Source organism: Citrus clementina, unplaced genomic scaffold (assembly GCF_000493195.1).
Source record: "Citrus clementina cultivar Clemenules unplaced genomic scaffold, Citrus_clementina_v1.0 scaffold_7, whole genome shotgun sequence".
Taxonomy (NCBI): domain Eukaryota; kingdom Viridiplantae; phylum Streptophyta; class Magnoliopsida; order Sapindales; family Rutaceae; genus Citrus; species Citrus x clementina.
The window spans coordinates 13,282,137-13,300,666 of NW_006262075.1; the positions used below are offsets into that span (position 1 = coordinate 13,282,137).

The following is an 18,530-nucleotide window of genomic DNA, read 5'->3' on the forward strand; positions in this document are numbered from 1 at the left end:
AGATGGTAGCTGAGTCAGCTAAAGTTTGTTATAATTTGTTTTAGAGGTTGTTAGCAGTGAGCTGTGCGTGCATGTCATTTGTATAGAATCTTCCAATCACATATAAAAAGCCTTGTAATTTCCAGATTCATTAAGATCAATAGAACATAATTTTCAGCTTACAGAAGTTCTCTCTTCTTCTTATTTTGTCGGTAACCAAACAACATCACAGATTCATATAAAACTTAATATGGTATCAGTGCCTTCCTGATTCGTTTTCTAATGGCTTCCATCTATAGCAATTTCAGAATCAAGAAGTGAAACTCAACTTCCAGTTGCTGGCCCTGAGCCAAGTCTAGCCTTAAGTCATCCTCCAACACCAACAAGTACCCCATCTATCTTTCAACATCTATACACCCTATGGTTACTAGAGAAAAATCAGGAATATTCAAACCCAAAACTTATCTAGCAGCAACTAAGGACATAGAACCAAGAAGTATCAAAGGAGCTCTATCTAGTCAGAAATGGTATTTAGCTATGAAAGAAGAGATAGATGCTTTGCATAGAAATCAGACATGGACTCTGGTTCCTTCTGATTCAGCCACCAAGATTGTAGGTAACAAATGGATTTTCAGAGTTAAATACAATCCAGATGGAAGCATCTCTAAATACAAGGCACGCTTGGTTGCGAAAGATTTTCACCAAACACATGGAATGGATTTCTTTGAAACCTTTAGCCTTATTGTAAAGCCCTGTACAGTAAGAATTATTCTGAGCTTAGCAGTGATGCAACACTGGACTATTAGGCAGATGTACATCAACAATACTTTCTTGAATGGAGTGCTTACTAAAGATGTGTATATGCACCAACCAGAGGGTTTTATTGATTCCCGATTTCCTTCTCCTGTATGCAAGTTGAACAAGGGTTTATGTGGTCTCAAACAAGCTCCAAGGGCTTGGTATGATCAGCTGAAAGGTTAATTAATGCAATGGGGTTTATCACTGGATCAAATACAGAGCATGTAGAGGGGGTAATCAGTAAGCTTGGCTTTACTTATGCCCTTAAAGACTTAGGAGGATTAAACTATTTCTTGGCATAGAATTAAATCCTAGCCTGGATGATTTACATCTCTCTCAAACTAAATATATTGGTGATATTCTTCAGAAGGCACACATGTTAAACAGCTAGATGTTGCGGACTGCCCAAATTACTGGCCCAATTTCCCACAATTTCGGGTTAAAGAGCCCAAGACAAGGCCAAGGGTGCTAGCTTGGCCCGATTCCGGAAAGTTCTAGACAACTCTAACACATTTGAGCTTGTAAATATCTAGAATACTCCATACATTTCAAGCACATGTAATTATCTAGATAGTTGGTGGAATTATCTAAAATCTCTAGAGCTTAGCAAACCTCCCCTATAAATAAGGTATGACATTTAGCATTTGAGTAACAAGCTTCAAGCAAGCAACTTAAGCATTCCTATAATCTCTCTTGTAAGCAATACAATTTCTCTTATTCGGCTCCATTACTCTCTTCTCTCTAACTCTTCGAAAACCTCTAGGCTTAGCTAGTCGAGAAGCTCAAAACTTACTTAGCAACATTCGGTAAAGGTTGTCTAAGTGTCGCACGGGTTTGCTGTGCAAAACACTCATCCCGTGACAAGTAGTATCAGAGCTAAGGTTTACACCCACGCAAGTTAGCTAATGAGCAATGGACAACTTGCCAAATTCAGTGCAAGAGGGCGCTGTTGGTGTGGATGTTCCACCGGAACCAAGCTGCGGCCGTGATGGAGATCACGCCCAAGGCAAACGCGGCAAGTCCAAGCCCCCGTTCGTGGATGCGTTGGAGCCTCATGTAGCCACTCTCGAAACTGCCTTGTCCATCGCTCAAGACAACCTCAAGGGATTAGAGGAAAGAGTGGAGGGTCTCGAAGGAGAATACGCCGAATTCACGGTGACGACAAAAGCCCTCATCTAAGATCAAGCGAACACTCTCCGAGGTGACTTTCGATCTTTTCATAATGAGTTGCTTAAACTTTGTAACTTTTTTCAGGATGAACTATTCGTTGTCCGCTCGGATTAAACATGGCACAAGCGCACACTCTCCGCTAGTCCAGCTTTTGCAAGCACGAGTGATGCGCGATGCATTGATGTGCTAAAGCCTGACACTTACGTTGGCACACGCAATGCTACAATTGTGGATAATTTTCTCTTTGGGCTAGATCAATATTTCGATGCCATGGGTGTCCGAGATGAGGCATCGAAAGTGGGCACAACACCCACTTATCTTTAAGGCGCTGTACAACTATAGTGGCGTCAGAACCATGGCGGGATGGGCAAAGGCATTTGCACTATCAACACCTAGGCCCGACTTCAAGCAAGAACTCAGAAAGCAATTCACCCCAAGAAATGCGGAGAAAAAAGCGTGAAGCGTGCCTACGTCACCTTAAACAATCAGGTAGTATTCAAGACTACATCAACAAGTTCACTATTCTCATGTTGGAGATAAGCGACATGTCAGACAAAGATTCACTCTTCTACTTCTAATATGGCCTCAAGGATTAGGCCAAGACCGAGCTTGATAGGTGGGGTGTTCAAACACTTGACGACGCAATCGCCATTGCAGAGTCGCTCACCGAATACTCTACCCAATCTAAAGACAAAAAGGCCAACCAAGGCAAAGGTGGGGGAGAGAGTCATAAGGACAAGGACAACAACCGCAAAGATTGGGGGCAGAAAAAGCATCCTAGCAACAAGAGCGGGCAAAGCAAATTGGAGGGCAAGAAGGAGGTGCCAAAGCCGTGAAGCCCATGCTTCATATACAATGGTCCTCATTGGGTACGCGACTGTTCGAAAAAAAAGTCGTTCAATGCTCTTATTGCCCAACTCAAGAGCAACCCCACAATATCCGCAGAAGAACCCCAACTCATCGTGGGTTCTCTCCAACGCCTCGACACACTCAATTGCCAACAACCTGCATTCGTAAAAAAAGGGCTCATGTATATAAGTGCAAAGATAAATGGCCAGTCCGTTCACACACTACTAGACGCGGGAGCGATGCACAAGTTCGTGTCCATATATGAGGTCAAGCGCCTAGGCCTCAAAGGAGATGCACATTCTGCTCTCACCCCTCAAAACCAGCCTATGCCCTATGGCCATTTGGTTCAAAAATCGGTTCAAGATACAGCCACCAGTCAGCCTCAATCACCACCTACACAAACAACGCCAAAAAATCTCATGCAAGTCACAAACAAGCACTCGAGATAGTGCTCGCCGCTAGCTACAACTGTCAACCACCGAATGTCAGCTGCATGCGACCATCACCAAACCCAGTCAAGGCCAGCTCAAAAGTCTTCATGCGTGCTGTAATTCCCATCCTCATGAGCCACTTTCGGTAGCAAATCTTTTGTCCCTCTATGTGTGATCCTCAGTAGCATTTCCCTTGTCCCACTAGCCTTTCCCACTAGTCAAATTCAAGCCCAATCCATTTTCAAAACATATCCAAACACCCAGCCCTCCCGAATGCCCTCCACACTCTTATTAAATAACCACCAAAATGATCTATTAATCCAAAATACCACTCAGCCCACGTCCGCACCCTCACATGCCTCGATTTTGAATTACGTCCCCAATCTGAATCAAAATAAACCCACTAAAAAATCTTTTGTGGATATTATGAACGACCCAACTAGCTCGACGATTCCAACCAAGACCGTCACTTCGTTCAAGGGAGAGCCTAATGTGCAATTTTCCATTGCGGAAATTCAAGCGATGGCTATTCTTTTCAAGCTGACATTGATAGGTAAATTTTCTTAGAACAGACCTAGTATGGAATTCATTCATAAATTTTTTAATACTTTGATATTAAAGGGAACTTCCAATGTGTCCCTTTTAGATAATCGACTTTTGTTAATTCAATTGGATGTTGAAGAGGATTACTCTTGCCTATGAGTTAGGCAGATATGGTACATTAACGGGAGTGTCATGAGAATTTTTAAATGGAGCACCGATTTTTGATGTTACGAGGAGTCCCCTATAGTCCCAGTATGGATTTCATTTCCTTACTTGCCTGTCCACTCCATGCACTATAAGGAAGCATTATTTTTTATTGCATCAACTATTGGTAAGCCATTGCGAATTGACCAAGCTACTGCCTCTTTAGCTCGCCTTTTCATAGCCAAGGTGTTAATGGAGTATGATGTCACTCAACCTCTGTTGCTACGGATACAAATCAGTGTGGAAGATTCTAGATTTTGGCATAATGTAATTTTTGAGAAAAATCTCACTCCACTGTACTTCCTGCAAGCACTTTGGCCATACCATTGATACGTGTTACGTGGCCAATCTAGGGTTCCGTCCCCAGCGGCCAGTGGGAACTGGCAGAGCAGAGTAGATAATAAGAAGTCAGAAGTTATGCCATCAGATACTCCACAACCCTTAGATACTCCACATTCTGAGCCTTTCATCACTAAGCAGATTGTAGATGCGGGGTCTTCGGTTGTCTTACCTACGGAGAACCGAGCCAACGACACAAACTCTACTTCCATTCAGGAGCCGATTGGCTAGGATCTCACAACTCATGATTCTAGGATCCGAAAACTCGGTGAATATAATCCACATCTTCATCAAGTATCCAGCATAAATTTCAGGCAATACAATTCTCATACTAATAATGATGATAGTTCTATCAAGCACCTGGCAAATAATGACCATTTTCTATCTGCACCTGAGAATTATGAAAGAATTGACTCTATCCATGATTTTAACATTGTCAGTCATTCGAAAAGGGCATTAAATTACTTGTCGGCTGGAAGTATCGTAAGAAATATTATCAACGTTTGCATTAGTCATTTTATTATAAGTCTTATGTTAGGCTATGCCTTAATTATTTCTTTTACTGTTATATATTTTTTTTCTCTTGATTGGAGGTTTTAGTTTATGTCCCCCTCCACATGTATTTTTCATTTTCTGTTCTAAATGATAGGTAGGGGTCTTGTCTAACCCCCCCCACCAATAGGTGGTATTCGCATAAAAAAAACACACACACACATAAGCAAGTAATTCAATTATGACTAAATTCTCAGAGACACTAATAATTGACCACTAATCAAATTTCTTTTCGGAGAGGAGAAAAAGATTGGGGCACCTCATGATGTTTACAAGAGGCTTAGTGGGAAATGGTGAAGAGATTGTTATTGATGGAAACGTCATTGATGGAAAATCAAATTAAAGATATATTCGAGATGCCTAGACGCCCTCATCTCCTAAGTTTATTTCTTAACAATAATGATAAGTTGAGGATCCCTGATGGCTTCTTTCAGTAGATGTCTCCTCTCAAAGTTTTAAGCCTGTCACGTAATGAGGTATTATTCAAATTACCTTCAGATATTTCAAGGTTGGTTTCAATTGAACTACTTGATCTTTCAAACTCACGGATAAGAGAGATGCCAGAGGGGTTAAAGGCGTTGGTAAATCTTAAGTGTTTGAATTTGGAATACACATTTGATTTAATTAAAATTCCTAGGAAGCTAATATTTAATTTTTCAAGGTTACATGTGCTGAGACTGTTCGGTCATGCAATAACAAGTGTTTTATATGGTGGGGATGAACTCATAGTAAAGGAATTGCTTGGTTTGAAACATTTAGAGGTATTGAGCTTCACCTTACGAAGTTCTTATGCCCTCAAAAGTTTTTTGAGCTCGCGTAAGTTACAAAGTTGTACACAAGCTCTGCTCTTCCATCGCTTCGAAGATTCATCACTTGATGTTTCATGTTTAGTAGGCCTGAAGCTGCTAAGTAGATTATGGATTGCAGGCTGTCCTTATTGAAAAGTCAAAGAATGACTTGCAAATTTCAAAAGACAAAGTTGATGGGCTTGCTAATTTCAAAAGGCAAGGTTGGTGGCACGATTTTGTTGAGGTTGCATGGAGAAAAAATGTGATGGTTTTTTAGAAGCCAATTGATTTTTTTTCAAATTTGTTGATTTTGTTGCCCACCAAATTGATTTTCCATTCTAAATTCAATTTGTCAATTTGGCAAGTTGTAGCCAAATTGAAAGTGGTAGGTGAGATACAGTTCCTATAAATAGAAGGGTTATTGTTCATTTGTAATACATCCCAATTTGAGAGAAGTAGAGAGCAATTGCAAGTGAGTTCTTTGAGAGAATTTGAGAGAGCTTCCACTTGAGTGTTTTAGTAAGGTTCCATTTGGGTGTATTGGGGTTGTGGATCTTGTGAGTTTTTTCCCACTTTTATAAATTTCCATTGTTAGTAAAATTATCTTTCAGTCTTTACCCATGGACGTAGGCATTACGCCGAACCACGTAAATCATTGTGTTCTATTTTCTTTGCATTTGTTTATCACCACATTTATATTTCTCCAAAAGTCGCAGTATTAGTAATTGCTCAACCCGCATTTTCGCAACAAGTGGTATCAGAGCCGACGGTTCGTACTTGGGGGATATGGTATTGTTCATGTATACGATACTATTCTCATATATGATATTGTTCCCAAATACGGTGGAGACGGTCATTTATACTTGGGAGACAATCTATTGTAAGTAGTGTGTATTTTTGCATGGCTAGAAAAGTTCTGTCAATAAGGCGATAAGAGTCTAAAGATTCCGATTTTTAATTAAGACTGAGTTCCCCTCGAGTCTCCTGGGAACTTTCCTGATGTATTTATTAACGCAAACTAAATATCATAGAGGTTGTTTTTTAAGTGTCAATAGTTGTTGAAAAAACTGATCATTTGAGATAAAAAGAACAGTAGAGGCGTCGTCGTCGTCTTCATCAGCGAGGACTACTGTGACTAATGCAAAGTTTAAAGTAGAGAAATTCGATGGTACTAATAATTTTGGTATGTGGCAATGTGAGGTGTTAGATGTCTTATGCCAACAAGAGTTGGACATTACTCTTGAAGAAAAGCCTGACAAGATGGATGACAAGGAGTAGATAAAGATCAACAGATAGGCATGTGGTACTATTCGCCTATGTTTGGCTAAAGATTAGAAATACTCTGTTATGAGGGAGACAAATAAAGAAATTGTGGGAGACACTGAAAGAAAAGTATATGAAGAAAAGCCTTGAAAATAGGCTTTATATAAAGAAGAAACGTTATTGATTCACATATACACCAGGCATCTCAATGAATGACTATGTGAACTCATTCAATAAAATATTTGCAGATTTGCTAAATTTGGATGAGAAATTTGAAGATGAAGATAAGGCACTGTTGTTGTTGAATTCCCTTCCTGATGAATATGATTATCTTACCACTACTATGTTTCATGAGATGGACAGTATCACGTTCGATGTTGTATGTAGTGCATTGTACAACTCTAAGACCAGAAAGAAAGACAGGAAGGATCACAAAGATACAATTGCAAAAGCATTGACAGTGATAGGTTGTTCGCAAAGCCGCAAACCTAGAAAAATAAGCAAGTCTAAAGGGAGACCTGCCAAAGATAAATGTGCTTTTTGTCGCGAGAAAGAGCTTTGGAAAAAGAATTGTCCTAAGTTACAAAAGGGCAAGGCTAATTCTAATGCATGTGTAGCAGAGCATGATAAGGAGTCAGACTTTATTCTGGTTGGCATGACATTAATATGTCACTCAAATGAGTAAATTTTGGATTCGGGTTGTACTTATCATATGTGTCCTAACAAGGGCTGGTTTTCTAACTTCAAAGAGTTAGACGGTGGAGTTGTTTTTATAAGCAATAACACAGCTTGTAAAACCATGGGAATATGTACAATCCAATTAAAGAATCATGATGGCTCAATCCAAGTTTTGACATATGTTCGCTATGTACCAAACTTGAAGAAAAATCTCATCTCATCAGGAATCTTAGAATTTAAAAGGCTTACAATTACTTTAAGAAATAGATTGTTGAAGGTAGTAGATGGGGCATTGCGGTGATTAAAGGAACAAGAAAAAATAACTTGTACTATTTTCAAGGAAGTACAGTTATTGGATCAGCATCAACAATTTCTAGAAAAGATACAAATTTAGAAGCAACCAAGTTGTGGCATATGCGTTTGGGACATGCTGGTGAAAACGTTTTGCAGACTTTGGCGAAGCAAGGCTTATTAAAAGGTACAACTTCTTGCAAATTAGAATTTTGTGAACATTGTGTTCTTGGCAAGTAGACACTGGTAAAGTTTGGTTCAGCAATTCACGATACAAAAGAAATTTTGGACTATGTTCACAGTAATATGTGGGAACCTACCAAAACAACTTCTTTGGGAGGTATGCACTATTTTGTTAATTTTGTTGATGATTATTCAAGAAAAGTGTGGGTGTATTTGATGAAGAATAAGAATGAAGTTTTGGGTATATTTTTGAAATAAAAGAAAATGGTTGAGACTCAGACCAGTGGTGAGTACAAGAATGATTCATTTCTTCAAATATGCCTAGATGAGGGTATTGTGCGACAATTCACTATTGGAGATACACTACAACAGAATGGGGTGGCAGAACGCATGAATCGGACTATATTGGAGAAAGTTTAGTGTATGTTGTCCAATGCTGAATTGGGCAAAGAGTTTTGGGCTGAGGCAATTGTATATGTGTGCAATCTGATCAACCATTTTCCATCAACTGCAATTGAGGGCAGAACATCCATGGAGATGTGGACTGGTAAACCTACTACTAATTATAATTCTTTACATGTTTTTAGTTCCACTGCTTATTATCATGTAAGGAATTTAAGTTAGACCCAAGAGCAAAGAAAGCATTATTCATGGGTATAACTGGTGGAGGAAAAAGATATTGTCTCTGGTGTCCTGTTACGAAGAAAATTATTTTCAGCAGAGATGTAACTTTTGATGAATCAACCATGTTGAAACAAAAATATTCTCAAGAGGATGACAAGACCAGTAGCACTTTGCAGCAGGTAGAGTTTGAAATAATTGAAGTTGATTCAGCTGGTGTCGATGAGATGGATAGTAAAAGGTCACGTAGAGAGATTTGCAGACCTGCTCGCTTTGTTGATATGGTGGCCTATGCACTTCCAATTGTAGATGACGATGTTCCTTCCACTTACAGAAAAACAGTAAGTAGCCTAGAAAGTATACAGTGGAAGAAAGCAATGAACAAAGAAATGAGTCTCTTCACAAAAATGAAACTTGGGAGTTAGTTACATTGCTCAAGGAATCGAAGACAATTGGGTGCAAATGGGTATATGCAAAAAATGAAGGATTTCCTCATAAAAATGAAATTCGATACAAGGCTAGATTGGTAGCGAAGGGTTACGCTCAGATGAAAGGAATAGACTATAATGAGGTATTTTCTCCAGTTGTGAAACACTCGTCTATTCGAATTTTGCTAGCTATGGTTGCACAATTTGATCTTGAACTAGTTCAACTTGATGTAAAAACTGAATTTTTACACGGTGATTTGGAAGAGGAAATCTATATGACTCAGCCAGATGGATTTAAAGTTGCTGGAAAAGAAAATTAGGTTTGCAAATTAACAAAGTTGCTTTATTAGTTGAAACAATTTCTAAGGCAGTGGTACAAGCGATTTGATAAATTTATGAAAGGGCAAAGGTACACAAGAAACAAAATTGATCATTGTGTGTATTTTCGCAAGCTACAAGAAAGATCGTTTATTTATTTGCTATTGTATGTCGATGATATGCTAATAGAATCAAAGAGCAAAGATGAGATAGAGACGTTGAAGACTCAACTCAATCAAGAGTTTGAGATGAAATATCTAGGTGAAGTTAAGAAGATTCTTGGCATGGAGATATGCAGAAATAGAGCACGTGGCAAAGTAAGCTTGTCTCAGAAGCAATATTTGAAGAAGGTACTGTTGTGCAAATTTTAATGTACTCGCAAGCGCACGAATCTATTGTAGAATAGACTAATGGTGACGAGTGTCGATCCCACGAGGAGGTGGATTTTAATTATATGTAGAATTAATTTTGTAAATGTGTGGTTGGAATTATGGTGGAAGTGATTTAAATTATCCTAAAATTGGAATTGAAATGTCGATAATAAATTCTAAAATTGGAATTGCAATGGCGAGAATAAATTGAAGATAATTCTATTGAAATGACGTACTTGGGTATTCGGATCCGTATCAACATGCACCATGGGCTAAATATTCCTTATTAATACCAATTAAATCATGAGGGGGGAATCCACACCTCATGAACCACACTCTAATCAATATGGTGCTAAGGGCTTATCGTGCCAAATAATAATAACCTTATACTAGAGAGCCGGTGTAACCAAGGCGGTATCTAGACAAGATTATTATTATTTGTCGACGAGAAGTCAAAACATCCACAAAAACTAGAGGGGAAGAGAAAATAAATTTACCAAATAAAGCCCATGACACATGTTGAGACTTCACCTTCAACCCAAGCTTGAAAGAAAATTAGCTACTCATAATTGAACTAGGGGCAAAATGGGAATTTATTAAAATGCATAGAAAATACAAGATGGAGAGGGAATTACAGAAAATAGATCCCAAAAATGGATTCAGAGCTATCAAATTAGGGGGGAGAGACCCCCTTTTTATAGATACATGGAGTAAATCATGACCATCGGATTAAAAACAGTTTGGACGCTCAGGATTGCGCCACGTCATCAGTCAACAGTACGCGGTTTGACCATGCGGATGAACAGTAACACAGTTTGACCCGGATGAACAGTAACACGGTTTGGTTGAAAATAATCCTGTGTGATTCATGTAGCGTACGCGAGATTTTTCGTCCACTGATATGTTGCCACGTCACCATCAATAGTACATAAGAATTTTAGCCCAACAGGATCGTGACACCTCATCAGTCAATGCCACATCATCGGTCAATGCCACGTCATCGTCCGTCTATGTGAACAGTGTCGTGAACAGTAACATATACAGTACCGTACACGTGAATAGTACCGTACATGTGAATAGTGCCATTTTTCCTTTTATGCTCCTCCTAAGGTTTTCGACCGTCCTGAGTTCAAAAATGATGTCCGTTTTGCCGTCTGATCTCTCCTTTATTGTGAAATGACTATAATGCCCTTAAAATACATAAAATACTTAATTAAAATAAAACACACGTAATTAAATCACAAGAAGGTTAAATATATAAAAGTAAGGGTTGTTAGTAAGACTTGAAATGTAAAATGACGGTTTTCTCCTTTATAAATATGCATTTTCTAACACTCAACAGGTACTACAGCAATTTGACATGACTGAGCAAACAAAACCTGAAAGTACCCCATTGGCTTCTCATTTCAAGCCTTCTGCACAATTATCTCCTTCAACAGATGTGGAACAAGAATGCATGTTACAAGTTCCGTATTCAAATGCAGCGAGTAGCTTGATGTATGCAATGGTGTGTACAAGGCCTGACATTTCACTTGCAGTTGGTATAGTGAGCAGGTATATGCATAATCCTGGTAAAGGACATTGGCAATCTGTGAAATGGATTCTACAGTACATTTATAAGACCATGGATGTTGGTTTACTATTTGAGAGAGACGATACACTTAGTCAAGGTGTGATCGGGTATGTTGATTCTGATTATGCTGGTGATTTGGACAAACGACGGTCAACCACTGAATATGTATTTACTTTTGCTGGAGGGCCAATTAGTTGAAAGTCTACACTACAGTCTATAGTTACACTGTCGATCACAGAGGCCGAGTACCTGGCAATTACAGAGGCTGTTAAAGAGGCTATTTGGTTGTAAGGCTTGCTTGAAAACTTGGGATAAGCACAGGAGCACATTAATGTGCATTGCAACAATCAGAGTATTATTCATTTAACAAAAAACTAAGCTTATCATGCGCGTACGAAGCACATCGATGTACGATTTTACTTTGTGCGGGAAAATTTTGATGATGAGAAGATTCTTCTTCAGAAAATTAAGACTACAGATAATCCCGCAGATATGTTGACTAAGGTGGTGATGGTGATCAAGTTTGAGAATTTTCTAAACTTGATCAATATCCTACAAGTTTGAAAGCAGTCGGAGAAGGCAGAGATTGGAGGATGATTTGATGTACTGGGAGTTTAGTATTCGGCTCAGAATTGAATAAATCTTCGCCGAGGTGGAGAATTATTGAAAAGTTAAAGAATGGCTTGCAAATTTCAAAAGACAAAGTTGGTGGGCTTGCCAATTTCAAAAGGCAAGGTTGGTGGCATGATTTTGTTGAAGTTGCATGGAGAAAAAATGTGATGGTTTTCTAGAAGCCAATTGATTTTTTTTCAAATTTGTTAATTTTGTTGCCCACCAAATTGATTTTTCATTCTAAATTCAATTTGTCAATTTGGCAAGTTGTAGCCAAATTGAAAGTGGTAGGTGAGCTACGGTTCCTATAAATAGAAGGGTCATTGTTCATTTGTAATGCATCCCAATTTGAGAGAAGTAGAGAGCAATTGCAAGTGAGTTCTTTGAGAGAATTTGAGAGAGCTTCCACTTGAGTGTTCTGATGTGGTTGCATTTGGGTGTATTAGGGTTGTGGGTTTTGTGAGTTTTTCCCACTTTTGTAAATTTTCATTGTTAGTAAAATTATCTTTTAATCTTTGCCCGCGGACGTAGGCATTACGCCGAACCACGTAAATCATTGTGTTTTATTTTCTTTACATTTGTTTATCATCACATTTATATTTCTCCAAAAGTCGCAGTATTAGTAATTACTCAACCCGCGTTTTCGCAACAGTCCTGAATTGGTAGAATTGAAGATTGATTATAAAGGGGGACAGTTTTGTTTCCAAAGCCTTCGCTCGGTTGTAATAGACTATTGCAAAGAATTGAAGGACTTGACATTCCTTGGTTTCGCGTCAAACGTCAAGTCTATTGAAGTACGAAGTTGTTTTGCCATGGAAGAAATCATAAGTGTGGGAAAATTTGCTGATGTTCCAGAGGTGATGGCAAATCTAAACCCTTTTGTAAAACTCCAATATCTTCAATTAGCTGCTTTGCCAAATCTTAAGAGCATTTACTGGAAGCCACTGCCCTTCTCACATTTGAAAGAAATGAACGTATTTAATTGCGATAAGCTGAAAAAGCTTCCACTCGAATCCAATGCTGCAAAGGAGCATAAACTTGATATTCGTGGAGAACCAGACTGGTGGAAACAGCTTGAATGGGAGGATGAAGCCACTCAGAATGCTTTTCTCCCCTGTTTCAAGCCATTCTGAGTGGAGTTTTTCAATCCCTGAACAGAGAATATTATATTTGATTTCTAATGTGGTGCCTACTTTTCTTGCATTCTACTTGTCAATTCCCTTCATGTAAGAAACACTCTATTTCCTGATTTCTCATTTCTTGTTCTATCTGCTGAAAATAGTTTTATGAGAGCAAAAAGTATGAAAATTGGTTACTAGCATTTTAAAGTACTAGCAAAAAGATAATTTTTAATGTAAAATATTTACTTCACGGCTTTAATATCCCTTATAATGCTATCCTCTTTTTAATCTATGAAACTTTTGGTTTGATTGATCATTTAGCAAACGTTGATTCCTCGAGGGATACCTTATTCTTTGAGGGAGCAGCTCCACTTTCGGAGAGTAGGAAGAGGTCTCTGGCTTTGACAAGGGTGCTTCTGGCGTTGTTCTCTGCCATGACTCCCAACAATTGGATTGCTTTCAAATTTACATATAAGTGGTTTACGCCTTGGGGAGAAGTTCCTGTGCTGTCAGAGCAGATGTTAGTATATATTGGCTATTGCACTAAGCTTTGTCGGAGTTATTGGAAACATATATAGTTTGGAAAAAAGTCTGATGATTGATCCCCGGGAGGTGATACTGTTGAATGTTTTCGCTACTTATAATTGTAAAAATGCAAGAACAGTACTGCCATTGAAATCAATTCCTTTGTCATTATTTTCTTCTGCAAGTGAGGAATTGGATAAAAGGTTTTAATATTTGGACTGACCACTTTGATGAGTTCTGTGTTTGTACGTCTTGACTTGCTTAGCAGCTCTTATTCTTGCACAGCGTTTTATTGGTTAGTTAATAGTTAAATGTGAAAGTGCGTATTCAATCACGGGATCGGAACCTGCAAAGATGATGTTTGCACGAGTGCTAGACTGGATTGTTTTTTCATGCTGACCACTTGTTCAGTTGTTCGACCGTCGCATATGGAAGTTTCCACTTGTAATTCATACACATATGATGTGACAAGCACGAAATGCTCAAATTTCATCAATGAGACCTTTGAAAGTAAAAACTCAATGATCTCACATATTCTCTTGTGTTCAATTTCTGAGGCTAATTTAATTATCAATTAAATTAAGAGTTTAAATATTGTCTTGGCTCATGGAACTGAAATAGTGCTCCCTTACATAGAAGAAAAAGAGAATGTTTACATAATTAGATATGCAATTTTCCTAGGATAACGATTCATTCATGATCTCATTTTTATGGTAACTTTCTAAAAAAGTGTGATTGGTAGCTACGAGTTATCTAGTAAGAATATATAGATAATTAAAATTCAACAGTATTTTATTACATATTAATTAATTGTTAGTTGACTTGTTAAATATCAATTTACCATTTAATGAATAAGAAATAAGTTACAACAATTTTTTTCTCTTTGTTTATTTTTTTAATGTGCAAAGAAAGTTTTATAATGGATAGAAAAATTAGTGGCCTTGGACAAATTTAAGTGCGAAGTTATTTTTATGATTTTATCGCTATGACATCCATATGATGTAATCATTTCAGAGCTGTGATAACGAAAATATAATTAAATATAAGATTTTTTTTGAAAAATATAACAATAAATTGTCAAACACCAATACTTCTTGCACCTATTTATTTTTCGTAATTCTTGAAATAAAAGCACTTGAAAACTCCTAGAAACCAATGTTTCTTTCCTCAATCCAATCTTTCATAGAATCTTGGTCAAGAGTCTCTGTAAGTTCCATTTATGCTATGTTTACTTTCCAAATTGGAGAATGGGAATATAGAATCGGAATTATTGATAGTGTTTACTTCACAAAATAAAGGTAAGAATCAGAATGAAATTCGAATTTAGGAATGGAGAATGAGAGATTGATTCTCAGGTTGGTGGTGGTGGTGGGAAGTCCAGGGATGGCAATGGAGTAGATATGGATTGGATCTACATTGCTCCATATCCAGATCCATGATAAAAATTAAGATTTGTATCTACTCCAGATCTGTCATGGATTTATATTTTTCGCTCCATATCTAGATCTGAAACAAAAAATAAAGATCTATATTTGCTCCAAATCCAAAAAGAAAAATTCAAATTCAAATCTGCTCTAGATCTATCATGAATTCTAAATTTCAATAATAAGAGATCAATATTTTTTTAGAAAAAAAATTTAAAACTAAAATGCATTGGTAACAATTAAATTATATATTTTGTATAAAAAATCTAATAAGTATTGTAACTTCTACTTTTACACCAAAATATACAAATCAGAAAGATAATAAAATATCGATCAAAAGTAATTGTAAGAATAAGATCATTATAATATTCTAATGCCTCGTTTATCATCTTGATATCTACTGCACACCATCATCATTCTAATATCATTAAATAATAACATATAAGTTAAAAATGATTTATTATATTTAGTGCTTTATTATTTTTATTATGATCATATATATTAATTGATTAACATAATTATTTTATAGTTGATAGCCACCATTGATTAGTGATTATTACAAAATAAATAAGATTATAAGAAAATGATAGAAAAATAAACTCAAGTCTATGGATTTTCCTAACAATTAAAGAACTTATTCAAGCATTCAAATGAGGAGGAGAAGCGAGAGTAGACTAAAGAGGAAAAAAGAGACTAAAATTGTAGAGTGAAAAACTTAAAAAAAAATGAGAGCAGGCTATCTTAATTTTATTTTACACTTAATAAATTTTTGTCTTATTATCAACTAAGTACCTTTAAATTTTAAGATTCTTAAATACATGCTAATGAATAAATTTTATCATCATTTATAATTACATAATTGTTAAGAATTTTTTAAAATAAAATTACATTAAATGGTGAGTCGACATGGATTTTGATATAGATATTAAGATAAATCCGAATTTGCTCCAGATCCGCCTTAGATCCACGCATTGATATCCAAATCTGATCCAAATCCACTTTAATCCGACCCAAATCCGATCCAATTGGATTTCGATCACATGGATCTTGGATCAGATCCGATCCATTGCCATCCTTTGTGGGAACCAACCTTCTATTCTCAAAATTGACTATTTTGCCCCCCCATAAAATAAAAAAAGGTCCATTTGTCCTTAGTTAAAAATTATTATGATTAATTGATTAATTAGTATATTATAATTAATTAATATATTACTGTTAATTACTACTATTACTAGTATTATTATTATTATTATTATTATTAATGATAAAAAAATTTACAATCAATTAATATATTAAAATATTATTAAAATAATTACTAATAATAATAATTTTTGAAAAAATAATCACAATAATTAAAATACACAAGAATAATTATGACAATAGTTCATTAAGTACTTTTAGTAATTTGATACAATATAACTCATTTTGATTTCGATTCTAAGACAAAGTAAATACATTAATGGCAATCTGACTCATTCCAATTATGATTCATATAATTCAAGTAAACAACTTATTTTGATTTTAATTCTATATTCCAATTCCAACCCATTTTCATTTCTGCCCATTCTGATTCCAGCCCATTCCGATTCCAGTTTAGTAAACGTACCATTAGTGTAACTTATAGCCCACTAAAGATAAGCTAAAACAAGATTCTAGCCCCACACGATCCCCCATGCTGGTTACACTAAATATAACTGAGGCATATTTTTAATGTGATATAAGTTACAGTAAATATAACTTAGGCAAATCACTTGACCTAGGGATGCCAATGGGACAGGTTCGGGACGGGGACCATGCCCCCATCCACATCCCCGAATTAGAAGCAATCCTCGAACCCGCCCCCATACCCGGAAATTCAATTTTGGGTGTAGTTTGGGGACATCCCCAATAATTCCCGAATAGGGCCGGGATTAAAACGGGGTCCAATCCCCAATTTTTTTTATATTTATTTTATCTTTAAAAACATAATAATTTTATGTATATACTCAATTAAGAACTTTTCAAACATGATAATTTCGCTATTACTTGCATATTTTTTTTATGGATATTCTTATGAACCAAACAAAAAGTTTGCCAATTTACACAGTAAACAATTTCCAACCAATTAATTTTTTTAAAGAAAATTGTAAGAATTTAGAGTTATGGAGATAGAAACTATATAATAAGAAGAAATTATTTAAGATTTTAGGATTTATATATATTTTATAAATAAAACATTAAAAGAAATGCCTGTTATTAGGATGAAATTTTATGAGTAAGATGATTAACTTTAATATATGGGTTTGTATTTTATAAATTAATCTGAGGTATTTTAGAAAATAAATCCAAAATGGGTGTTATAAGAGCTTTAGAGGGGTGTTAAAAGCTCAACTCTTTTGAATTTTATTGCCCAATTATATAGTACAGTAGCGTGATTGTTATGTATTCATTTTTTTCAAATATAATAGACGAGCTGCGTAGTGCTCAAATAACAAATATTAATAATTCCACACACACGCACACACATATAAATACATACACACATAGATACATATTGTATTTAATCAAGCAAAAGAAAGAACCCTTCCCCCGCACTACGCCAGTGAGGGGAGAGAGGGAGAGAAAAAGAGCTTTTTGTATTATATTTCATTATTTATATTTAATAAAAAAATATTTGAAGTTCGGATTCGGGTGCCCGAAAGAATCTCTAAATTCAAACCTAAATTTTTATTAGGTCTTGCGCCTATTCTCCAAATAGCTCCTATTCTATTCTTAAGGTTTCTGAGAACTCATACCAAATTCAAATTCATCAGGAGCCCACGGGTCCCGGAGCTCGCGGGAATGTCGCCATCCCTTCCTTCATCTGATGGAAAGTTCCCATAAACAAATGTTTCTTTATTTATTTATTTTTATAAAAGAAATTTCAGTGCGAATGTCTTTTGGACGTTTCCAATTGTCATGATTAGTCCTTGAACCTTTGGTCAAAACAGTATTATCACGCGTTGATTGTTTGTATCGCAAATGCTAGTGGCATTTGAAAGTTAGTCCTTGAAAGTTGATATAATTAATTACAATCTACAAATGTTTAACAAAAAAGTGGGATGGATATGGCACAAAATTAAAGCTAGCAGGATTCGTTGGAAAAGCTATTTTGACAAAACTTCGTTTATAAAATTTTCAAAAAATAAAAAAATAAAAATATTTTAATTAAAAGTAAATTATATAGGTCCAACTACCGTGCAGTTGATGTATGGTACCCGCATTTTGTCCATATATGAGTTGCCCGTTAGATATAACATAGAACTTACTTCAACGGCATAGATGTATTCTCTTTGGTTTTTAACATTGACATCTCTATAGTTTTTCAAAAAAGCAAATAGTCAAAGATTTGATACATAATTTTAGATGATTTTTAAATTTTATATTTTGATCAATTGATTTAATTTACTATTAAAATTAATAACAGTATAAGTGCAATAACTTGAAAAAA

At 36.2% G+C, this 18,530-nt stretch overlaps 1 pseudogene; it reads left to right on the forward strand.

Moving 5' to 3' along the window:
- The first annotated feature begins 5,155 nt into the window (after positions 1–5,155).
- LOC112096951 lies at positions 5,156–13,124 on the forward strand (annotated as a pseudogene).
- The last annotated feature ends 5,406 nt before the right edge of the window (positions 13,125–18,530 follow it).